The sequence below is a fragment of the Dermacentor silvarum genome, chromosome 11 (assembly GCF_013339745.2).
Source record: "Dermacentor silvarum isolate Dsil-2018 chromosome 11, BIME_Dsil_1.4, whole genome shotgun sequence".
Taxonomy (NCBI): Eukaryota; Metazoa; Arthropoda; class Arachnida; order Ixodida; family Ixodidae; genus Dermacentor; species Dermacentor silvarum.
The window spans coordinates 74,214,782-74,240,413 of NC_051164.1; the positions used below are offsets into that span (position 1 = coordinate 74,214,782).

The window sequence follows — 25,632 nt, forward strand, 5'->3', positions numbered from 1 at the left end:
CACATGAGCCCAGCATGACGGCCGAGACGATAATAGGTGAGCTGCCTGTTTGTCAAAAGGCTACGAAGCGATGCCTAGCAGCAAAGTATCGTTCCCGGCGTTCCATCTTAAGACAAGCTTTACAGTCGTGGAGGTAGCGGAAATGGCCACCTTTCGTTTTCAAGGGGCCATACCCGTTCTCCTTTCATCATTTTGTCGCACTGCATACAAGAGCTCCACAGATGCAAGTTGAACGAAAACACTAGCAGAAATGCTGAGCCAACCGGTTTCACAACGACTCCGGGACTTGAGTGGTGCTGACGAATACTTTGAAATCAGTTGTTACCGGCAGCTTATGCGTAAGTAAACGAGGACCGTAATGCTGTATGCCTCATTTATTGCTGGACCAATATAAAATTTCGAACTATGTACCACTAGATACAATAATTAATTGATTGATTGCATTGATTGATTGATTGATTTTTGCGATTGCCATGAAATGGGACGCGTCCCTTCCAGTCATCAGGCAATGGTTGTTCCTCTTAATTGCACAACCTTAGACACAGTTCCTGATTGTATCCAAGAAGTGCTGTCTCAACAGACGTGGGTGCACCACCATAAGGAAGCCAAATTTCGACGCCGTCCTACACAAAATGTTGATTTAGTCCGTTTATAGAAAGTCTGCGAACGTTCTTTTAAAATTATCTAAAGATCGCCTGCGGGCATGCTGTTACAAGCAGCCCCACGCATTTCGTTGAATAATGTCTCTACACTTCCTCCCAGCAACCCGCTTCCAAATCTGTGAGCCCCATTAGAACAGAGGAAAGAGACTTCTAACTGACTTTGTTACACATACAGTATGTACGGTTTACGTAACCTTAAGAACCTGTCTTAGAGCACTGCACGGGCTGATTTTTTCAGCCCGGGCCCGGACCGGGCCCGTTTTTACGTTGGGCTGCCCGCCCGAGCCCGATCAAAACATTTATGGCGAGACCCGGCCCCGAAATAATCTACGTTACCCGCCCGACCCGGCCCGCGCGCCACGCCTTTACCTTAGGCCTGAGCCCGGCCCGAGCCCGACACGAAACCGGCCCCAACCCGGCCCGAGACCGAAAAATATTGTTTTTCCGAGTTGAGACGCCCGAGAATAACTCGCTGCACGTTACATGCGCACCACCAGAAAGCCCGAGCCCGGCCCGGGCTCGCGTCAAAAAGCACACGCCGTGCCCGAGCCCGGCCCGAGCCCGTGAAAAAACTGTTCTACCAGGCTCGGCCCGGCCCACGGGCCGGGCCGGGCCCGGGCTTTTGGGTAAGGCCGAGCCCGTGCAGTGCTCTAGCCTGTCTATATGAACACAAGGAAGTGAGAAAGGCTGTTTAATAAAAAACTGGGGAGGTTTGTTTGGCGTAGCAGCTACAATGACACTTCAAATTAAAACGATGACAAAGCATTTGACAGCTTTGTCATCAAACAGTCTACAAGCAGTTTATGGGCAATTTATACAGTGTCTAAATCATCAGTTTTCAAGAAGTTATCCCCTCACCCTTAACACCCAGACGCTCCACTGAGACGCGTGCACCCACACACACACAAACACATTCAGAGAGAGAACCGTAACCTTTATGGGAAATTTACACAGTGTCTAAATCACCTGTTTTCAAAGAAGTTATCCCCTCACCCTTAACACCCAGACGCTCCACTCGGACGCGTGCGCCCACACACACACAAACACATTCAGAGAGAGAACCGTAACCTCGCCTACATCAGGAGATTAAGAACGCCTGGATGAAAATGCTGCTCGATTTTGCTTCAACCTTTTCGCATTTTCTTGTTCCCTGTGCTTCCCCAACCAAAATATTTTTTTTCTTCTCGTTAGTTTCTTTTTCAATCTAAGGTGCCGTTTACCCGAATGACATCCGAAAGGGTTGGCAAGGGCCACCAGCGGGAGACGCGTGAAGCGTGAACGTTGCACTCAATTTGCTCCCCACGTTTCGAATGCGCGAACGAGATCACGGATGCAGCGATAACCGAGTTCCGCCCACCGTGCGCGCTCCTCTTGTTCGCCTACCCCGTTCTACCTGCCGCGGAAGAAAAACTGTCGAGAACACCGCGTGACACTTCCTAGTCAGCAACGAGCAATCACGAGCGCAAGAAGAACGAATAACTTTCAAGTACGACGGAATAAAATACAAAGTGCCGTGATTTGCCGACTACAGTCCGCACTCGGCGTGTATACAGGGTGTCTCAGCGAACACGTTCAAAATTTATTTAAGGTTGCCTGTGGCAGATAGCCCAGTTCTAGTTGATGAGCTGGTCTACTCGAAGAGGAGGACATTACTCGCACAAAATATTGAAATGCATAACCGACTAATAAAAAAATCACTAATGAAGTTTTTAACTAATTACCTGAGGGCTCATATTGAAATTTACAAATTGTAGCAGTGGAGTTCGCAAAGCGAATCCACTTGAAATTGATTATTAGGATGATACCAGTTTCCAGATAATAATTCCCGAAATTTGCAGAGAAATGCATTGGCGTTCCAGTTATTTTTTGTTTCAGTGAATAAAGGGACGTTTTGTTAAGAAATTAACTGGAACGCCAATGCATTTCTCCGCAAATTTCGGGAATTATTATCTCGAAACTGCTGTCATCCCGAGAATTCGTTCCAAGTGGATCCACCTTGCGAACTCCACGGCTACAATTTGTAAATTGCAATATGGGCTGCCAGGTAATTAGTTAAAAACGCAATTAGTGAATTTTTGGTAATTATTTGATTATGCATCTCAATTTATTGTGCAAGTAATGTCCGCCTCTTTGAGTAGACCAGCTCATGAACTATAATTGTACTATCTGCCACAGGCAACCTTTAGGGATTTTTGAAAGTGTTCGCTGAAACACCCTGTATACAGTGCACTGAGACTTAGAAAGTGACTTCAACCATATAAGGGAATTTATTAGCCCGACGTTTCGGAGCCAATTCGGCTCCTCTTTGAGGTGGCGGTGTGCAGCTTTTAAAAGATCCATCGTAAGACAGATAATTCTGTCGAAATGATTACCTTCAAGTATATGCAGTGCATTCGCAAAAGTTTCGACTGAATATTACAATGATCCAATAAATGGTTCGCAGCCATTACGTGGTTCACAGGGATGAAATCTTGCCCGAACGCACTAGACATCCGGGAGCCCTTGCACGGTCTGGCCTCTGCAGTGACCTGCATGCCTTCTTCAGCAAGTGGATTCAAGATGACTGTCATCACAGTGCCTCACTAAACTTGCTGGACGATGCTGCTGGGGTACATTCATAAGTTGCTGGCATTCTTTTTTGGGGGGGCTGCCTTTCTCAAATAATATTTGAAATTTAAGCCAGTTCCACGCTCGTGAAATCTGATGAAACAGCGGAGCATCTGCAAGCGTGGGTGCATAGTGTAGTGAGTATAACGTTTGCCTTCGGACCGTGAGTACACGGGTTCAAATCCCGCCGTTCTCTGTCTCTCTCTGGCTCTCTTTCCTTCTCTGTCTCTATTTCTCTCTCTTTCTTTTTCTCCCGCTCTCATTTTCTATTTCTCTCGCTCATAGGAAGTTGTGTTACAATCGTCGGTACAACGTCATCATATGGTTCCCATAAATGCATGTTTTCCAAGCGTGAGTGCATAGCCTAATTTTTTCTCTCTTTTTTTTCTTCTTCTTTCTTTATTTGCCTGCTTGGCGAAAAACCAAGAAGCAACACTGTACATGAAATGTTTTAAGAAAACACCCACCGACGTTGGGTGGAGCGCTCATTAAAACGCCTCAAGTTAGCAAGTTCATCCATCTTACTGATCCAGTCCGGGAGGTCTAGTGGTTATGACGCTCGCCTTCGCACCGTGGGTACCCGGGTTCGAAGTCCCACCTCGCCAAGAAAGTTTATTTTGTTATATTCATTTCTCTCGCTTTCTTTCTGTATCTCTTTCTTTCTCTCTCTGCACCTCCTCTCCTCATTTCACACTCTCTCCACTTCGCTCGAAACTGTGCAACGCCATCTCTCCGTTGGGATCAACCTCGCCCTTAACAAGCTCCGCTGTTGAAAAAAAAAAAAAAAACTCCGCACAGATGGTTAACCAGCGAAGCAGAAACGTGCGGCCCCGGTGTTTATGACTGGGTTAATCCCGATGGTTCATTAAACTATTTCTCAATTATTGGTTACGTCTTTGTGTTTCTTAAGGAGGTTACACACGCGTTCGGCTGCGACGGAGAGAACGACGTCACTGACGGTATACTCCCAGTCCGCCGTTGTCGCTTGCGTTCGATGTCCCGAGTTTGCTCGGTAGCGTGGTTAGCAGCATTAGCCCACCACTGCCGCTTGCGATTATTCGAAATTAAATTCCTCCAAAATTAAATGTGCCCGTCACGTAAGACAATGAATGGCTCATACCCCCTTAAGCAATTGCTCATACCCCCGTAAACGCGGCGTCCCCATAACGACGACGGAAAAGAAATTCTACGCTGGGATGATGAGCGCCAACGCAGCCAGCTGTGGAAGAAGATGACGAAGAACGCGGGAGCAGTGGCACGAGCGCGTGCCGAGCACGAGTACGAGCGCAACCCGAGCGACGTCAACGAGCCAGCTGCGGAAGAAGACGACGACGCTTGCACCAATGCTGATGGTGATAGTTTTCTGTGGACAGGCGACTAACAGACGCTTTTTTTCGTTTCGCCTAGCCATATAAAGCTTCGCTTCAAAACCTCAATGCCTTGCTTAACTTACAAGTTCGTCGGTTGTTTTGCAGAAGTAAGCCGCCGATAATTGGCAGCATGCATTTTCTTTGTTTTAGTTTATTTTTTGTTCTGGAATAATCATGAACTAGCAATGTTTTCTGTAGTCGAGATAGCAGGCTGTTCGCTTCCTGAAACACAAAGTCAATCACCTCCACTGGGGTAGCAAAGCACGAAGCGTGCCCTTAGAATCCTTCTACACGATAGCTAGTATCATGTTGGCCTTACCGGCTCCTGGTGGATATTGAAAGCAAAATTGATTGATTGATTGATTGATTGATTAATTGATGTTTAGTATCTCAAAGAACACTTTGCTTATCGGACACGCCGTAGTGAAGGTATAGGGTGTACTTTTACCATCCGGGGAGGGGGGGGGCATTACTTCACGCGTGCCCACAAAGCTAAATGCACGATCGTTATGGCGTTTCACCCGGATCGTACGTTGCAGCCGCTGCCACCGGGAATCGAACCTGGCACCTAGCCCTCAGCAGCAGAATGACATAACCACCGAGACAAGGCAGCAAGTGATTGAAAAAAAAATAGAAACAACAAAATTACTATAGGGTCGCGACAAAGCAATAATTCAGCGTTATGAGACTGCACCGCACCTCCATCCCATATAAGACGGAGTCGGACCAAGCTACTGAGCACTTTATTCCAACGACGGCGCGCCAGCCCGTGCGCTATAAGAAAGAGATCTGAATTGATGACGGCTATACGTACGTGTGAAAATGACGAAATACGTTAACAGCAGTGCTGACAACGTCCGAACCGTATAGACGGGAAAACTCGGTACCACACTTCGGAAGCACGATGAAAGCTACGTCGTAAGATAGCGGCGCTGTCATATCATCGTTTCCCGTTCGCGTCCTTCTCTCCCCTTCTTCCTGCCCTTAGAACGCCGCCGCAGCGTCAGCTTGGCCCGCGCTTCGCGATGCGCGCGAACGGTGTCCCCCCCCCTGTTCCTTCTAATCTAAAGTGACAACACGACCACGTCGCGCCGACGCCGTCGCCTTGCCTTTGCCTCTTTCGAACGTCAGACTCGCTGCCACGAGGTCCCTCGGCGCTCACCTGAACGGCGGAGAGCGGTGCGAGGCCTCCCCGCTCTGACTTCAATAGTTGGGTGCAAGCGTTTGAGCAGCCGCAAGTTTGTAGGGGCGTACGAATATTGTCAAATTTGAAACAGCGATCGAAACATCTTGCAATGTTCGCTGCGGTTTTCGAATCGAACAGCTTCTGCACGATTATGTCGTCGAGTGGTTGCTCGCAAATATCTGTTCCAATAGATTTTTGTTTTGTTATTGCTGTTGTTTTAACGCGTTAGCCTTAAGGGCAGCGTTACACGGAAAATCTGGCATCGGTGTCGGGGGCGTTGCCCGGCCAAAAAAAATAATCCCGAACCACCCCGACCACGCAGTCCCTCTGTGTGGCGCAAGGCATTAGTGAACAAAAATTGTATTTCACAAAGTAATATTCGTCAGAAAATTGTAAAGTACGATTTACCCACAACCTGCAGACATGATAGCGTCGGATTGTAATTTGAATGTTTGAGAAAACGTAATTCTGTGACGAGGAAACGCAAACACAAAGCCCTTTTCCAGCATTTATACCATACAACAGCGGCGCACCCGCGTAGTATACTTGCTAAAACACCGTCCAGATGGCGCTCGCGTCCTCGTCAGGTTAAACTGGGACCTAGCCTGACTAATGCATTTTGGACACGTGGGCGCCTCGGTGCAGCAGCAAACAATTAATAAAGTAATCAAATAAAGGTCTTAGGGCCTTCACATTTTGATATAATACGGCTTATATTCCCTATGAAAAAATATCTTCCTAGCAGTACATTTGTGTTTAAAAGCAAAGCCGACTTGAAGAGATCGCTGTAAGCTTGGTCTTTGTAAGCTGGCTTCCCCACGTTGTGTGTTGCAGTGAAGCCTACTCATAAAGAAAAATGCGATGCGAACGGGGCCCGATAACGCTATCGCTTTCCACTCTTTAAGGCGAACCTTTAAAAAATTAAATTATGGGGTTTTACGTGCCAAAACAGCGATCTGATTATGGGGCACGCCGTAGTGGGGGACTCCGGAAATTTGTACCACCTGGGGTTCTTAACGTGCACCTAAATCTAAGTACACGGGTGTTTTCGCATTTCGCCCCCATCGAAATGCGGCCGCCGTGGCCGGGATTCGATGCCGCGACCTCGTGCTCCTTTAAGGCGAACCTTAAGCGTCCTCCAACTTTTTTAGTAATCGGAACCAGAGTGAGAATTATCACGCCCGATTATACACGTTGGATCCAACCTTAAGCCTTCGACTTCCACCAAGACTTCCCCGAAGAGACGCGACGCTTCTCTGTAGGCTATGGTTGGGCGTCGCGTTTACCAATGCCTACGCGTTCCACATAGGGATGGCTGACAGCGCACCACGTGGCGATTGCGGGGACGCGGAAACTATTCGGCACGTTCTTTGTCAGTGCCCACAATACAGTGTGCAGAGACAATCGCTTTTCGTCGTGCTGAACCGGTTGGACGACCAGTCTCTATCGGAAGAAAGAATTCTGCAACATCGACACGACTTAACATGTATCAGAAGGCCATGCAAGCGCTACTGCGCTTCTGGAGATCGACCGGCCTGTGTGAACGCCTGTGATTGGAACGCCTTTTATCTTACCTGTTCCCGTTTTCTTTTTCGCTCTCTCTCTATTCTTGCCCTCTTTCAGACCCCTATATCCCCCACCGCAGTGCAGGGTAGCAAACCCGAAACTCACCTCTGGTTAACCTCCCTGCTGTTCCTCTCTCGTTCTCTCTCTCTCTATCAACGAATAATTCCGAAAGAAATGGGTGTTCTCTCCTGTACGCAGAAGCGAAGTTGTGGATCGACAGTATTAAGCCAGCAAGCGCAATTGTAGAAACGTCTCAAACGTTTGCATCGCATTCAGAACTTCAGAGAAATTCCATATTACATTCATATTCGATTCGGCCCTTTAAGTTTTCGAACATATCCGGTTCGGTTGCAAATATCACTATTCGCACGCCTCTAGGTGGCATAACTTCGGCAATGAGCTGTGCATAAGTTTTACTGGGTGTGAGGGGGAGGAGGGGAATATGAATCAGGTAGTTTTATCAGGATTTTATAAACAGCGCGGCCTATAGTGCGTTCACACATGAACGCAGCGCGCTACGCGACATCGCTTGATGTGCTTGCGAATCGCCTTCCAAGTGAGCAGGATGATTACCATGTAGACTTCCGAAAGAGAAAACCATCAGGCGCTCTCGCCATCCTTGCGGGTCTGTTCTCTCTGTCGCTGTATGAAAGTGGCACGGGTTCATCTTCAAACGCCTGCATTTAGAACAGTTGCATTACGTAATGGCTGTTAGATCCCCTAGTGTGATTGTACAGAAAGAAAGAAAGAAAGAAAGAAAGAAAGAAAGAAAGAAGAAAGAAAGAAAGAAAGAAAGAAAGAAAGAAAGAAAGAAAGAAAGGGCTGAGAAACGCAGTTCCTACAGTGGACATTTCGTCCCCCTTCCCACTCCAACCTCCTCCCCCCATAAAAAAAAACATTTAAAAATCTGAATTCATAGAATCCGAGAGGTATTACCAGTGAAAGTGGATCACGGCAGCCGGGTGCGATATTCGATCGCATCGGCACACTTGAAAACTCATCCATTTTGTCCGAGAGCTCACGATCGGCGAAGCTCACTTCCTGGTACCTATAGCAGTCCTTTCTGTGCAGCGATGAGTTTGTACTTGCAGGTGGCGCTCTTCGCGGAAACGTTTCGTACGCTCTATAATACGTAGGTTGAACACAACGCTAGCTATTCATAGGCTGCTAATGGGAGAGGCAGCCTGTTACCTACAGCAGGCGTTTCCAGTAGAGCCGAATCTCCCGTTGGAGTTTCATTTCCCTCGCCATGGATCATCGGATGGAGCTCTCCGAGGCGACACGTGTCTTAGAGGACGTAAATTTAGCGCAACCATTATTATCATTGATTTGGCTCTGGAACGTTTTTCACAGCACTCATTTCGTTGGCATGCTTACTACCATACCATCTACTTTTCCTCTCTCTGGTTAACCTCCCTGCCTTTCCTTCTCCACTCTTTCTTTCCTTTCTTCCTTTCCTCCCTCGTTCTTCCCCCTACCCGACTGAAACGTTCTGTGCGCCCCCCCCCCCCCCAATCAAATCATTTCACTGTCTAAATTTCCACCTCATCCATGTACTGAAACGAAATAACAGATTAGTCTGCAGAACTGCTTATGGGTTCCCTGAAGATGCCCGTGAGAGAGAAATGGAAGGAAGGAAGGAAAGCAGAGAGGTTAGCCACTCTTTGTTCAGTTTACTACCCTACACATTGAGAGGGGATGGAGGAAGTGAAAGAGAGAAGATACGAGCCTACATCAACCACACGGACTACGCCAGGTACAGCGTATCAACAGTCGGCCATTCAAGTCTCTCGCTTTCATGTAGTGTAGAAAAGCAGGTGTGGCTTTCTGGGCTGATGAGCTGTGACGCAAGGACCCCAGGACTTCTGCTTCTGTAAAAGGCCGTTTGTCTACTCTACTCAATGCACACGGGGGAGAGTCTGGCGTTGCTTGTCAAAGCTGAGAACAGTGGCGGAAGCGATTATCGATAGCCTCTAAAGACCTGCACTTAGCGCGCATGGGCGAGTCAGCCATTCCAATGTGCTAGCTTTATTAGTGAATGCTACTCCAACCTACATCCGACACAGCAGTGTTGCGTCACGTCGAGAAATATTTGGCGGTAACTGCAATTGCTATGACAGATCGAGACTGTATAAGCGACCGTTGGGGTTTTGCGGAGTATTTCAATAACTCAACGCGATGCGCAGTTGAAAAATACATAAAGAAATTGAATTACAAACTCAACCGCTTCAGAGCATTTACCATCACAGGCAGGCACTTCTATATCATGCGTCAGCCAGTCGCAGATGGCCTACGCTAGGAGGAGGCCGTGCGAAAAATGGCAACTCAGGATTTGGCCCGTAGGAGTTCTTGAAGGCAATGATTCTCGTGTTTCATACGGTGCATGGGCTTTTGCCTGTCGGCTAAAGACCCACCGTGCAAGAAGCCTGGACCATATAAAGCAGGCAGCGCATACCCTTTACAGCTAAGCTATATAGAGAAGTCCACCGCGGGTTCCGTGGGACGGCGGCTTCAACGAGCGGCCTCGTGGTTCATATGGAGGACGCACAGACGCCTCTTACAGAGTGTAACACGAAACATTCGTGGCATACAGTGAAAGTATACAAGTATTAAGTTCGGATATGGCGATTTGTTTGCAAACCTTCGGGTATAGGGAAGGAATTGCACCGCATACAGTCGAAGCGTCTGCAAAGTATCGGGAATAGATATCGGGAAGCGGCAAACCACACCCATAGAAATTCAGGAGAGTGTTATACAGCTTCTCTGTTTGTAATGTACGACTTGCTCCGATTCTCATACATATGGGAAGATTTTATTTGCTTTTCTACTGTATTTTAGTTTTTATAAATTTGATCATCGATGTAAGCTTCGGCACGCGAACCCAGCGTACAACTGTGGTAAACCCGACAACCGCATCAACCAAGTTACCGAACTGGTTCGAAATGTCAGTTCGGTCATCTTTACGACACGTCGCGCGTCGTATCAAACATGTCCTGCGTATAAGTTACCCGAATATATGCCAGGACCACGACTGCGATATCAGTCCCCCCCCCCCCTCCCTTCCTCCTTCCAGACTCACAGGCCAATCGCATTTTGTTTCTCCTCCAGTTTCCCGCACTTCAGTCAAACACGCTGCGACGAGTTCTGAAGAGGAGGGACGCTATAACTGTGAGCGACGGCAGTTCTCCGGACAGCGTGGAAGACAATAACCGCGGCGGGAATGCGTCGCACTAGGAGAGGAGGGAAAGGAGGGAGGGGGAGGGGAGCCAACGAGCAGACCGAGAGAGCTAGTCGTCCCCATGGCAAACAGAAAAGCGACAATTAGGATTAAGAAAACAGAAAAGAAAAAAAAAGCGCGGTAGTTCGCAAGAAGCTGCCTGCAATCAACGCGGTCATCAATAGCGAACGGAGAGCGTACGCACGCCTGGAAGGAGAGGAAAGACAGGGAGGGAGGAGGAGAGGGGTAGAAAAGGGCAAGCCGGAGATCTGGCGGTGAGTAATTAGAGGCGTCCCAATGGCGACAGCTCATTAAAGAGGGAAATCAGCCGATCAATATGGGGACTCAACTGAGAAGAATCGGTACCACGCGCCCCCGCAACTTCGCGCCCCGCCCTCCTTTCCCTGGCTTCCCTCGCTGTCGGCCCAGCGGCAGAACGCGCGCGCGCATCACCGACGGCTACGAATTAGCGACCCCCACGCCGGCTGTGTATCGGTTATCCGATGCACGCCGAATGCGCCTCGATACACAAGCGCGCGAGAACCCGCCGCCCCAGCGGCGTCACGTCCGTAGAGACGCTGTCGCGGTCGTCGTAGTCAATGTCGATCGCGGTTTTGGGGCGGCGCTGAGAAGTGGCGCGAGAGTTTCCTCACGGTTCGTGCGTGATTATACACATCTTCAACATCACCAAAGGCGGCGCGATGCTAGGCATCCGACTGTCAGGAAGTAGAGGCCTGTACCAACTGCACTTTACTTTCTGCAAACAACTTGGTCAAAAGTCCGTTCGCCGCAATGGACCAACGACAATGCAAACGTTAACGAACTTTTTTGCGGTAAGAGTGCAGTTTTGAAATCACCAAATGGCAAGTATATAAGAAGCAGAGCGTGTTCTACAAAACGTATACAAGAAGTCTAAAACAGTGTGCACTATATATGTTCTCTATGTTTATTTTTAAAAAGGCAGTACCGTACTTCAGCCCGATTCTCGACACTAGCGAGATCCAGTTACTGCCGAAGTGAGCTGAAGAGCGGTTACCTAGGCGGATTCTAAATCACCGTGAATGAAAACTACTAACGGCTCAATACCCAGAGCACAGTGAAAGGGATACAAATAAAGCGTTGCTGTGTTTGCACTTTGGGATTTCGAAATAGTTCAACTATTTTCACGGTGTTCCAACCATTTGGAAACAACGCACGTCGCACAGAATTTTAACGGTCCTCACGTGTGTTGCAGTTTGGGTTCGCTGTAACAGCGAGCAAGCACCATTTATTTCGTGTGAAAATCTGAATAGTAAAAGGAAACAAGCCGCGATTCAACGCTGTCCAAGAGCACTTCCCGTTGTCTCAGGTTGCGCACTTAAAGCTGGCGCTAATCTTTGATATATGGATGCATGAGCCAGCCCACCACATCTTCGGTGACGATCATAACGAAAGTAGTGCGCCGTGCATCAGTGCCTATATTGCTTTGTGAACAAGGGAAGCCTCAGGCTGGAAACGAATGTTTCCACAAGAGGTCTTCCTTTCGTCGGGGCAACCACTGTGCAGATGTGCGCTTGTACAGGCGAAACTGTAGAGGTGTACTGCAACTGTACTGTAACTGCACAGGGAACTGTACAGCTATGTCAGCTGTACAACTGTTTAGGCAATTTACAACTGCACAACTGTAAAGTTGTTGCTCTAACCTTGTGTACACGTCGTCTGAAACTTTACTTGTCTAAACGTTGTCTAAACGTGGTGTAACATTGTCTAAATATTAGTGTCCACCTAACTGTGAACCCTTCGTCTCGTTCATATTTCTGTTTGGAACGCCCGAAACAAACAATGACGTAGTTATAAATCAGCACCACGTCTGTCGCTCACGGTGTTCCTCTTCATTCCGTCGCGTCCCTCTTGCTTCATTTAGTTGTCCCAAGAGGGCGACACTTAAACCCCGACAACGTGGCAAGCCACCGAGGCGAGTCACACGCACTCTCGCCTAAAGAAGCACCCCCAGTCGGTCACAGTGCCTCCGCAGCCAATTACGTGATCGACGTCTGAAGGCGCACACGCGATGCAACGGCAGCGCGAGGTCACGAAACGACTCGGACACGCCAAAGGAGGCTTTCCTGTCACGCAAGCACCGCTCGCAAACCTCTTCTTCCTAAAGCACCGCCAGTGATGCAAGCCGAAGGCGTGATAGTCTCCGGCGAGCATTCGGCTTCGTCTAGAGCGTGAGATACCCGAGGTCTCACGCGATTGACTGCTTCGGAGCCCGGCCACATTAATTATTAACTGATTAGCAGGAAGAACACGTCATACCGCATTCGTTCTAGTATATGTCACACAAAATTATGGGGCGCGTTTCGTCTCCACTTGTAGACTGCGTTATCGACTGAGCAACTATTTATGGTTGACCGCGAATGTGACTGAAGGGGACTCACTGTTATGAGACGCCGGCTGACTCCGGGAACAACTCCCTGCCCTTTAGAGAATGAAGCCCCTGCATAGTTGGAACAAGTCGTCACTGATGGTATAAGAGCCAAGTGCGAACTTTGTTTCTTTCTAATTAATTTTTTAATTAATTAATTATTTTCCTGTGCGCCTAATTTAGGAACGTTTAAAACAAACAGACCGACTGCGACCCACCGACTGATTGCCTAGATCTGTCTCAACTTATCGCGTGTTCCAATTCAGGTCCGCACCCGAGACACTCTCCTTTGACTGCTAAGAGAACAAACAGCTTCGAGCCCAAGTAATGGAATGCACTTGGAAGACGTCTCTGCCATTGACGCCACCTCGCGTCAAGAAAAAGAAAACTACGAAAAGCCCGTATCAGCGCTGTACTTTAACACTTTGCGCGTGCGAACCAATGAAAAACACAACACAACTTACATTAAGCTTAAGCTTACATTACCGTCATGTTTCTAAGCATTTCTATACATCTTGTTAGGACATCGAAGTAGCCTGCATCGTTTGTGACTTCGATGCGGTCTTCGCGAAGCACTCTCGTCTGCCGGCTTCGTCAAAATCGGAACGAGGCCCCGAACACTAAACCAATTTAGACTGATAAGGTATCCTTTCAAAAGGCTATCATCATTAATTTCGTGGAAATAGGTTAGTTATTTAGAAGAGAAAACAGTTTGAAATTCATTTTTTTTAAATTTTGCAAAGAAATTCAAAGGCAGAGTGTAACCGTCAGAGAGACGTCACAGATTTCAAAGTATTTTTTCAATATAATAGGGTCGTTGTGGCTGAGTAGATGTCCTTGAAACTTGCTAAGTTTAGTCTTCGGCCCTTCTAGAATGCAATGTAGTTCATTTTGACAGAGAAAAAATCTGCTAGGTCGTGGCATGCGGCGTCAAAATTCACGACGTCAAGAGCAGCTGGGGCGAGAACTCCGATGTAGCGTCACCACTGGTCTTTTGCTCTTGCCTCTTTTCCAGCTTACTAAGCGTCATCAAACATTAAGAGTAGTTGTTTGTTGTTTAATAACTGCGCACTGATGGGAACGTAGGCTGCATCAGAGCCGGCTATCCCAATACACCATTGAGAAATACGCACACATGCCGCCAACACACACAAAGGTATTAAGTGCCCAATAAAAAGTTGTCGCAGTTTCACCTGAAAGGCGAAGCATCAATTGCGATAGCAAATTTGTAGAGAGCTATACGGAGTAATGATAGTAGCTTTATCAGGTGTATACCCTTGGACATGCAGCAGCACCGGCAACACGCAGAACTGTTGTCGACGCCGTCGGCGTTTCGCCCGCGTTCGCACAAAATGCGTATGGCGTTGGTGACTGTTGCCGGAGCCTCTGATATAAATAGGCACTTGATGCCGCAGCTAAACGTCGCCTCCCCCCCTCCCCTCCACGACCTTTCGCGCGTCGGAAGAAGGCGCGTTTGTTCTACATATATGGTGATTGTAAAGGAGGAAAGAGACTTCTGCAGCCCTTAAGGAAGCACGGCGCAGAACGCGCGTTTGTTCTTCGCCGTGCGTTCACTCCCCGTGAAAGCGCCCGTCCCTCGCGCCCTTTCACTCGCACATTGTTAGGCCTAACGTTAAGAGACAGGAAGAGAGCGGTGTGGATCAGAGAGCAAACGGTGATAGCCGATATTCTAGTTGACATTAAGAGGAAGAAATGGAGCTGAGCGGGCCAGAAATGGAGCTGAGCTGAGACGGCGACGCCGACGGCAGAAATCTGCTTTGGAGTGTCCATATAATTGCTATCGCAATAAAAGGAAAGAAGTGTATGTGTTAGTGATCATTCCGTGGTACTTGCCGATTGTGAGGTGCAATTTCTGGACGCAAGGTTGTGACGGCAGCGCTTTGGTTGGCCACTGAGCATGATGACGTATATAACGTCACTTTTCACCCAAAAAAAATTTCAATTGTGAGTATGCGCGCGTCCTCTCCCCTTATTCATTTGTTCGCGTTTTTGTAGCGCAGTGACGGACGGTGACAAGAACTTTTATTGGTCCTGAGAAACTGGCCAGGGGGAGCCGAAGGCTCCCTCAGGTCAAGTTGGTGGCTCCGCCCACGATGGCACCGGAAGGCGAAATTCCGTTGCGATGTCGTGGGCCCTCTGGACTGCCTGGAGTTGGATGTGGTGGTGGTCGCTTCTTAGGAACTCCTCCCACTGTTCCTTTGTGGCAAGTATAGAGTTTTCTATGTCTGGGCACAGCCAGAGCATATGACCAAAGAGCATGAATCGGCTCCGCATTTGAGGCACGACTGCGGAAAGTGTAGGTCTATCCTGCTAAGGGACCGCGGAGTGGGGTACGTGCGGGTTTGTAGCGCAGTGTCCCCCGCTTTTCAAGATGTTCTCCAGAACCTGGTTTCAGCATCCCGTCCTTACTAGCGCGTCATAAAAAGCCTGAAGTTGAAGCAAGCCTGAAGTTGTGTTTTGCAATAGAGCGTCACAGAGGATCTTTGCTACTTTTCCCAGTGTACTTTGCTGTCGCGATGAGTACGGCCGCTCTATTGTCTGCGTCACCCGCGTGGCCATCGTCCTTCTACGCTGTCGCTCCACAAATCTCCACCAACCAACCGGCCGAGCTTCGCACGGTGTATAATTTTGGTGTATAAATTCGTAGCTACAAATACTTGTACTGTAATAGATCCATCACAAACTTGCGCCTCTACATTTGTGGCGAACTAGAAAATCAACCAAGAGCTGCCCTTATTACCCGCCATCAGGAATCCGGCCACAGACACGCCATTACCGGCATCTGTAGTATAACTTAATACGTTTAGCTGGGCTAGTAGATTCATCTTCACAAGCAAATAAAAAAAGTTCAAATAACAAAATTAAAAAAGATAATGCATGTATGCACACCATGTCTTTCCTCTAGGCCGTTCCTAAGTTTTTGTTTTCCTTACTTCTCTTTGTGCAGTTTGGCAGTGGATAGAAATTGCATCCGCATGCTTACCTTACCAAAGAGAGAGCGAGGAAGGAAGGAAGGAAGTAAGTAAGTAAGTAAGTAAGGAAGGAAGGAAGGAAGGAAGGAAGGAAGGAAAGAAGGAAGGAAGGAAGAAAAATAAGAGGTGAAAGGCAGTGAGGTTAACCAGGTTAAGTGTCTGGTTGGCTACGCTGCATAGGGGGATGTGGTAAGGGCAGAAAAAATGAGAAAACAAGAGAATATAACAAACAAAAGAAAAAGAAACGCATCAGTTCGCACATTCTATAGTTTTCAATCAGTCCTGTTCCTTTTAAAAAGCATATTAGCGCTTTCAAAGCAATTCGTGCCGACGTCGGCTGGGACCAGGGACCAAGAATTCTGGCTTCCGTAAGGGGACGGCTGTCAATCTTGTCGAGCGTGTTGCTGAGGACTTTCCTTTGTGCACTAAAATTACGACAATCACACAGATGTGCTGTCGTCTCTTGCACCCGCAAACTTCACAATCTGAACTTGTGGCCATTCCGGTAAGGTAGGAGTACGCGTTGGTAAAAGCTAATCCAAGCCATAGGCAACAAATGAGAGTTACTTCCCGTTGTGGTAAGCCATGTGGAAGGCGGGACTTCAGATTAGGATTCAGGGAACCGAGGCGCTGGTTTTTAAAGTCTGTTGAATTTCATTCGGCTAACGTACGGAGCAAGCCCATGGAGCTTTCCCGCTGTGTCTGTTCTGGACACAGGGATAGCGATGCAATCGGCACTGGTATGTGAAGATCGAGCGGCTGTGTCTGCTTGCTCGTCTCCAAAGATACCACAGTGACTTGGCAGCCATTGAAAGACGGTGTCATGTCATTTGCAAACTGTCAGATGGTAAATTTCGCCGATGTCCGCGACAAGTTGTTCGTGGGGTCCCGGCGTAGTGCAGAGAGCAAACTCTGGAGGGCGGCCTTGGAATCGCAGAATATGGACCATTTCTGGGGCGGCTCCTGATCGATCAATTGCATTTCTACATGCCGAGCTGCAAGTTCGAAGCCATCGTCGATGTCAAGTGCGATGTCTGGAATTTTATCACTATAGAGTTTGCTGGTACAAATACTGCAGCTGCTGAACTAGAGTCCATGACCAACCCATCGGTGTAAACATGTAAGCGGCCACCGCGGACCTCATGTAGTAGCAATAATGCTGCCTGCTTCAATGCTGCTAACGGCATTTGTGCCCTCTTGATGCCTGGAACGGCAAGGCATATTTGAGGTGAATGCAGAGACCACAGTGGCAACGAAGGTCATGCTGCGGGGACGTAATTCGATGGTAGCGATGCTCCGTGAGTAGTCAGGAGACAGGTTAAAACTAGTATGCGGCCTAGTTGTTGGCAGGCAAGCAAGATGGTGAAAGGGTGTCCGTGCAACATGTCTAATGTGCACTCTTAGAGTGTCGACTGCAATGTACGTTGATATAGGGAGGTCACGCGCTATGGCGATTGTGGCCGCTGTGGATGCACACCTAGGGAGGCCGAGGCACGTCCGTAGAACATGGGCTTGCATACTATAGAGTCTTCAAGGGTTCGTTTTACTGGTGCTTCCCAGCACGGGCAGGCTGTATCTTAGGAAGCCTATAAATAATGCATGATACAGCTGTAGCATCGATTGCACAGATGCGCCCCAAGACTTTCCGCGACAAAGTTGAATACATGTGCCATTGCAGTCAACCTCTTTTTTATATATGAAATATTTGGTGTCCAAGACAAATCACGGTCAGTGATGACTCCAAGGAAGCGGTGTCTTGTTTCGTAAGCAATTACTTGTCCATTTGTGCGTATGACATATGGAGTCATTGTGTTGCGCGTAAGTGCGACTAATCGGCACATTTCGGAGGATATTTCTAGGCCTTTCATAGCGCAGGTAAGACGAAGTTTGTATGACCGCCTCCTGCAGTCTCGCTCGTATCTGCGGACGAGTCACGCCGGGCACCCAGACCAGATGCAGATATCATCTACATAGATGGATACATGGACCGTCCTTAGCAATGATCCTACAAGGCCTAGCAGTGCTACGTTAAAGAGCGAGGGGCTTAACACTTCCTTGTGGTACACCTTGGCTGGTGACATGGTGGGATGTCATTCCATCTTCCGTAAGTACGAAGAAGGATCTATCCTCCAAATAGCTGCGAATCCAGCGCAGTGCACGGCCACCAATTCCCACATCGTTCAAAACATCGAGGATTGCTTGGTGCGCTACATTATCATTTGCGGCTTTCACATTAAGGAACATCGCCACCGTTAATCGTTTCATGCTCTTTTGGTGTTGAATTGATGTTAGCAAATCAAGCACGTTATCTACCGATGACCGACCCTGCCAGAAGCCCGCCATTGGATTCGGATATACCTCATTATGTTCTGAGAACCATTCAAAGCACGTCAGCACCATCCTTTCCATTAGTTTCCCTCCACAACTGGCAAGTGATGGGACGGTACGATGATAAATCTAATGGAGATTTAGAGCTCTTAAGAAAAGGTATTAGCTGGCTGACCTTCCACTCACAAGGAATCAATCCTTCGCGCCAGAATTCGTTATATCTGTCCAAGAGTACACTGCGGGCTTTGTGGCCAAGGTTTCCAAGTGCTTTGTATGTGACTCCGTCGGGCCTAGGCGATGATGACTTCCTTCAAGTCGCCAGCGTAGCTTCTAGCTCCGTAGAGAACAAGAGATCCATGCGAGAGTCTTGGGATGCCACAACATCACGTGCTAATGATACAGGTCGTGATGGCAAGCCAGCGATTCTTGCGCAGAAATCCTCAGCGACGTCGATCTCACGTCGTCCTTGATTCAGGACAAGAGACTTAAATTTGGCGCTGTTGTGGAGACGATTGTAGGCCACGCAGAGTTCTGCATATGTGGGACAGACGCTTTCGAGGATCCAAGGACTCGCAAATGGATTTCCACTTCTGAGATTGTAGCGCATCGATGCGGCGCTGAATTTTCGTTTGGATCCGCCTCGCCTACCTCACATCATGAATACACTTGGTGCGCCTGTATCTTCTTTCCGCGCGTCGGCGAATCGCTCGAAGCCTTTCAATTCACCTTCATATTCACTATACTTTGGAGAAGGCCTAAAAGTGAACGTAGCTTCTTGCAATGCATTTCTTATTTCATTCTCCAGAAATGATGGGTGGCCTTCTTACCATTCGTCTTCCAAGCGATCTGAACTTCCTCCAGTCTGTTCTACGGAGGGCAGTAGATAGAGACTTGGCCACTCCCTTGATCCTTAAATGGGTAGAAACGTGATCCCTTCCGTGAGTTCTTATGTCTGAGAACCACTTTATACTGCTTCGAAGACACCGAGAGACGACAGTCAAGACAGCTGCTGTTGGTCAGTCCTCGTAAATATGTCAGGCTGCCGTCATTGAGACAACAAAGCTCTTAATCCGAGTGTAGTGAAGAAGAGGAAGAAGTGCTCTTGCGTCTGTCGCTGTGCGCACCATCAGCGTTCGTGGACTGCCTCGATTGCGTGAGACGTCTAATAAATCGTCATATCACATTTGGTGGAAGGTGCTGCAATCCCCGACCTCACCCTGGAACTTCGCAGCCGAACGTTGCCGACTGCTTCAGCCGCTACCATGCTCGAGCCTACCGACAATCCGCCAGCAGCTTCCGCCGCGCCCATCATTTGCGGTGCCGTCCAGCGGCAGCGGGACCCCCCCGTCTTCAGCGGAGCCGGTGAGACTGACGTGGAAGATTGGCTCTCTACCTATGAGCGCGTCAGTGAGAACAACAAGTGGGATGACCCGACGAAGTTACGTTCCGTCATCTTCTATCTTGCTGACGTTGCGAACCTCTGGTTCCGCAATCATGAGCGGGACCTCCAAACCTGGTCCGCTTTCAAGGCAGCATTCACGGAAGTCTTCGGCCGCCCAGCCTTACGAAAGCTCCGTGCTGAACAGCGTCTACGCCAGCGCGCTCAACAGCCCGGCGAGACGTACACCAGCTACATAGAGGATGTCGTCGATATTTGCGCCCGCGTCGATTCTACCATGAGTGAAGAGGACAAGGTGAAGCACATCCTCAAGGGCATCGAGGACGATGCATTTCAAATGCTTCTCGCGCGAAACCCTTCATCTGTCGCAGCTGTCGTCACTCTTTGCCAGAGCTTCGATGAGCTGCGTCGCCAGAGGGTCCTTGCGCGAAGCGCTGTTGCACCCGGCCACTCTCTCTCGGGCCTCACGCTTCCCTCCAACTCCTCGCCTGAATCCTCACTCTCCGTTCAGATTAAGGATTTTATTCGTGAGGAGGTGGCGCGCCAACTGTCTATGCTGCCTCTCAGCGATCGACCCCTACAGCCTGACACATCTCTGGCTGCTCCCATTAGGAGAGCCATTCGCGAGGAACTTGCCGACTCGCTACCTTTGGCTCAACCATGTCCTCCCGTGGCGGCACCTCTGACCTATGCCGCAGTCGCAGCGCGACCTGCGCCGCCGACTTTCGCATTTCCTGCGACAGTGCGACCTCAAGCAGTGCCAACTCCCGTGTCGCCTCCTATTCCGCCTCGAAGCCCAACTCAGCGACCGGGGGCGTGTGTTCCTGTCCGAAGTAATACAAGCCCTTCTCGCTGCATGCAGCATCGTTCACCGCAAGTCTACCGCCTACCACCCGCAAACGAACGGCTTGACAGAGAGGTTCAACCGCACACTCGGTGACATGTTGACTATGTACGTTGCCTCGGACCACAGTAACTGGGACACTGTTTTGCCGTTCGTCACGTATGCCTATAATACCGCCACACAAGCTACCACTGGCTTTTCGCCATTCTTTCTGTTATATGGCCGCGAGCCCTCGTGTACAATGGACACCCTGCTCCCATACCGACCCGACGCTTCTGAATGCACGCCAGTGTCTGAAGCCGCCAAATACGCAGAGGACTGTCGGCAGCTCGCCCGTACCCTTACGACCGCCGCCCAAGGTCGCCAAAAGCTGCGGCATGACAGTGACGTACCTACACCACATTTTCCGCCTGGTTCCCTTGTTTGGTTGTGGATCCCACCTCACAGCCCTGGCCTTTCAACCAAACTTCTTGCACGCTATGATGGTCCCTACCGCGTCATCGACCGTACCTCGGCTGTCAACTACGTTGTCGAGCCTGTGACGCCATCACACGACCTTAGACATCGCGGACGTGACACGGTTCATGTCAGCCGACTTAAGCCATACTATGACCCCCTGATCCTACCTACGCCGTAGGTCGCCAGGATGGCTCATCTTCTCTCCCGGGGGCCATTGTAGTGAAGAAGAGGAAGAAGTGCTCTTGCGTCTGTCGCTGTGCGCACCATCAGCGTTCGTGGACTGCCTCGATTGCGTGAGACGTCTAATAAATCGTCATATCACACGAGGCAAATTCGACTAGTTTTATTCCCTTAGAGTCCATCTTCACACTCTCCCAGAGCAGGTGGTGTGCGTTAAAATCTCCACTAAGGATCCAAGGGCATGGTGTTGCGGATAACAAAGTGCCCAGTCATTGCGTGTCAAAACGAATGGTTGGAGAAATTATATGCAGTGACGAGAGTGAATGCAAGTTTCTTTGTATTTACAGTTAAACAAATGTACTGGTCGTCGTTGTGAGGCACAAGTGAATGTAGCACGTAAGCACACCAAACACAAACGACCACCTTGCTGAGGACATTACACGACGCGGATGAGAAAGCTTCAGAGCCCGATAGCCTGATTGTAGTTTCAAGGTTTGATTCGCAGACGACGATGATGGGAAACTTATTCGCTAAAATGAAAGGTCGAAAATGAAAGACAGGGACGGTAACCTGCCTGATCCCGGTAGGCTACCCCGCACTGGGGAAGGAGGGAAAGGGTATCGAATGAAGAAAACGAAGAGAGTTCACACTTTGCACTGTTACACACACAAGCGTTCACCACTGAGTCACTAACAGGCGGTCATACAGGCTGGCGCATTCCAAGAAACGCAGCAGCGCCTTTGTAGCCTTGCAGCCTTACCGAAATTGACATGAACGACGCCTCTGGACTTAGGATTGTAACATGAAGCATAAGCTGGCTGTTGATCCCTATGCCCTTCACTCACGGTGTACACACTTGTGTACGCGAACTTAGTTTTACCACTCCCGTGCAGTAGTGGCAAGAAATAGACCCCTAACATTCTGCTTACCTAAGGTACCTATATTTTACTTCTGACGTAAATGTATCGCTACAGAATAGAGCACTGCACGGGCCGATTTTTACAGCCCGGGCCCGGCCCCGGCCCGTTTTTACGTTGGGCTGCCCGCGCGAGCCCGACCAAAAGTCTACGAAATAATCTACGTTACCCGCCCGGCCCTGCTCGCCACCCCTTTACCTTAGGCCCGAGCCCGGCCCGAAACCGGCCCGAACCCGGCTCGAGACCGAAAAAGATCACCGAGCGGCATTAAAAAAAACGAAGAAGAGATTGAAAGAAATTTATTCTTAAGGCATAAATGCATGCCATATGCAATTATGAACACCGTTTGAGTGGTCTGAACACAAATGCCAGCGCGCGAAGTAGTACGAATGACGCTGCCGAGCAGTATCGTCATCAGTTCCCGACGGCGCGACCTTGATGCGGCCCAATCCACTTCTATCGCAGCGTAAGCCCGAGCCCGTGCAGTGCTCTACTACAGACGACCAGTTCGGCGAAGGCGTGTTTTTACTGTGTTTGACGGGGTGTTTGACGTGGGACGTTTCAGTCGCCATCACGAAATATTTTTTTTTGTTTCCTTTCTTGTAATGCTGCGAGCCAATAATTAACTTGTGCATGTAATTTGAGTGAGTGATTAAATTTTCTTTATCAAGAGATGTAGCGTGACTGACTGTACAATAAACGCATTACAGATTTAATTACTATGCAATTATGATGATTCCTTCTAAAATGCAGTCATTCTACAACATTGGCTTGCTTTGAATGGACGTCTCCTGCACCTTTGCATAAAATTACGCAAATTTCACACATTTATCGGCAATCGATCATAATTCCTGACTGAGGGGGATGTAAAAGGGACCCACCGATATGTGGTTATAGGTGTAGGTATTGCTTCCAGACGTACCAAAATTAGTGCGCAACAAATAATTCATTTCTTAGTCGGTTCTATTGTTCGTTTCTTGTTTCCTTAGCATTAGATTATTGTGCGTCACTATAATAAGCCGCCAGTGGCATGACGGTAACGCATGCGCTAACGAACGTCCATCAGAGCCCCTGCCTAGACTTCTGGGAGCTTAGGTCATCGCCAGCCCCCAAATGAGGCAATCCAAGAATTCCAAAAATGCTCCTCGCATACTCCTGCGGTGAGAAATTTCTTGACGAACACGTTCGCACACAAGAACCTTTGGTTAGACACTGAAAGCGGTGACATAGAAACTGAAGCTGAGAAATCGGAGGTCAATGTTATTTACGCGCATTAAATACACCTCATTGTGTGATCCACTCAAGGAATTGATTTCAGTCTACCGAACGAACGTTTAGGTGCTACCAGAGCAGCTTACAACATGATCTTCCTTACCGTTCTCCCCACTACCTGTCCCCGCGTGTCTGAAACAAGCGATTGTGATTACGCATGTATGGTAGTGCCCGTGACGCGCTGCAGTTCTTCCTTGTCGTGTCTTATCTTTCTCGGCCTGCAGCTCGTTATCGAACACTCCGCAAGACAGATGTGCCTTCTTTCAGTATTAAAGCCTTCCGTCTCCAGCCAAACTAGTAGTCTCGCAGGACCGCTGCGCGTGTGAAACACACACGCGCCCGCGAAGCCATGATAGGCTCCACCGCCTTTCCATCTCCAGAAGAAATAATTCCTGCACCGTCACGCCTCCCCCCCCGCAGAGTGTGAGACAAAGGAAAGAAAAGCAGCGGGCGGCGGCTTGGATCTGCCGGGTCAACCGGCCAGCAGAAGCCACGGGTTCGGCCGGGCCAGGCCGGGGTCGCCTAATGGCCGACGGTCGCATTAATACCCATTACCCGGCGGCTGTGGCCTCCACCATGTTGCTCCCCGCGCCCACGACGCCACACTGGTCTAATTTCGATTAATGGCCGACGCAACCAAGTTCATATCCCGCGGCCGGTCACCCAGTTGGCTCCTTATTATCTGGCCATTCGGGAATCCCCACCGGCCGCCCGTCTTCCGTGACTTCGGTGAGGCCATGGACGGCGTAGGGAAATGTTGCTTCTTCGCCGTCTATTGCCTGAAGCCGGCCAGTGCCACTCTGTTGCGTCACGTGAGCTCCTTACGTCCGGCTAGTTGCCTAAGCGTGTTTCATCCTAACGCGTCTATCATAAATTGCAGTGCGAATGTACGGTTGTGTCAGAGGCGCTTCCGAACAAGGAGGGCTGTAGGGTACAATCCCCGTCATCTCTGGAGTGATCTCCTTCGTGGGTTCCATATTCGTTAACAGTAGGTTTAAAGATGGCTGGTATATCAATTATTCGGTCAATTTGTCATGGAGCTATCCAATCGATGGATATATCGATCAACGTGAACTTCATTAATCAACATTAAGGAATACGGAAATATCCTAACCAATAGCTATCTGGCTTTAACACAGACGGTCGAATAGGACATTTAATCAACATTAAGGAACATGGAAATATCCTAACCGATAGCTATCTGGATTTAACACAGACGGTCGAATAGGACATTTATTTACAGGTCAAGCAATCGAACATTTAACAAGCGAAATTCATTAACATACAAGCATAGTTTATAAACGAAGAGTCAAATGCTGCTTTTTATAGGTAACAGCACAATTGCCGACAGATAGTGCAATAACCATTAAAAAAAAAAAGAGGCACATGCACATACATGGCGCTACTTGCAACTGAGAGGCTCATTTGCAGGTCTGTGCTATAAATACCGGAAAAACAAGGAACATTCTCTGTGTTCATGTGCACCTTTGCGTTGTGCGGTTATTGCAATAATAAGTTTAATCTCGTCAACCAAGGGCCTTTTTATTCGTCTTCCTGTAAATCCTGCCGACCCAGAAATTATACACTTTCGGCCACCTCAAAGTCTGGCCTTCCACATGCAGTTTCCTGCGGCTGTCCTGCTTTTCTTCGATCGCTTCGCGTCATCGCAGGCAAAAGGGCTGTGGGTATGCAAGTTCTTGCGCTCCCAATGGCAGAGGCAAACAGGGCTTTGCAGCGAATGCTTCTTCTTACGACTGCGCAGTGGCTCAGATTCACAAAGTTTCAGACGGAACTGGCGTGAGTTGATGAACTTGGCGGACGCGGCAGCAGAGTTTCTTTAGATGCAGACGGCTATCGCAGCTTAGAGTATCGACGCAACGAAAGAGTGTTCCTTACAACGGCCCCCGTCAAGACAGAAGGCGAGGCGTTACTTTCGAAACCCACCCGGGATGTTCCCTCGAAGGGACTAAAGTTAGCCGTTCAGCTCAGGCTCTCAGGCATTGACTCCCGTGGGTCTTGCCAAGCAAGTCTCCAAGTTGGCAGTTGACACGCGAAAGTGAAGATGACAAATGTGTGTCCGAAGCCATCAACGCCTTGGTGAGGTGCAAGCCATCTACGAACTCTGGTACAGTCGGAAAGGTGTTTTTTTTTCTTGAGAGAACACTCGCTAGCATTACTCCCTGCAGATAATGAATAAGAGCGTTTCTTGGTGCTACCTAATGAGT

The 25,632-nt window shown here is 48.9% G+C and overlaps 1 long non-coding RNA gene across 1 annotated transcript in view; it reads right to left on the reverse strand.

The window, feature by feature from the left end:
* LOC125941393 (uncharacterized) overlaps positions 1-11,877 on the reverse strand; it is a 96,239-nt gene extending 84,362 nt beyond the window's left edge. Inside the window, exon 1 of the long non-coding RNA XR_007464233.1 lies at positions 11,832-11,877. This is a non-coding gene — a long non-coding RNA (uncharacterized LOC125941393). The remainder of the gene's footprint in view (positions 1-11,831) is intronic.
* Positions 11,878-25,632: the final 13,755 nt, after the last annotated feature.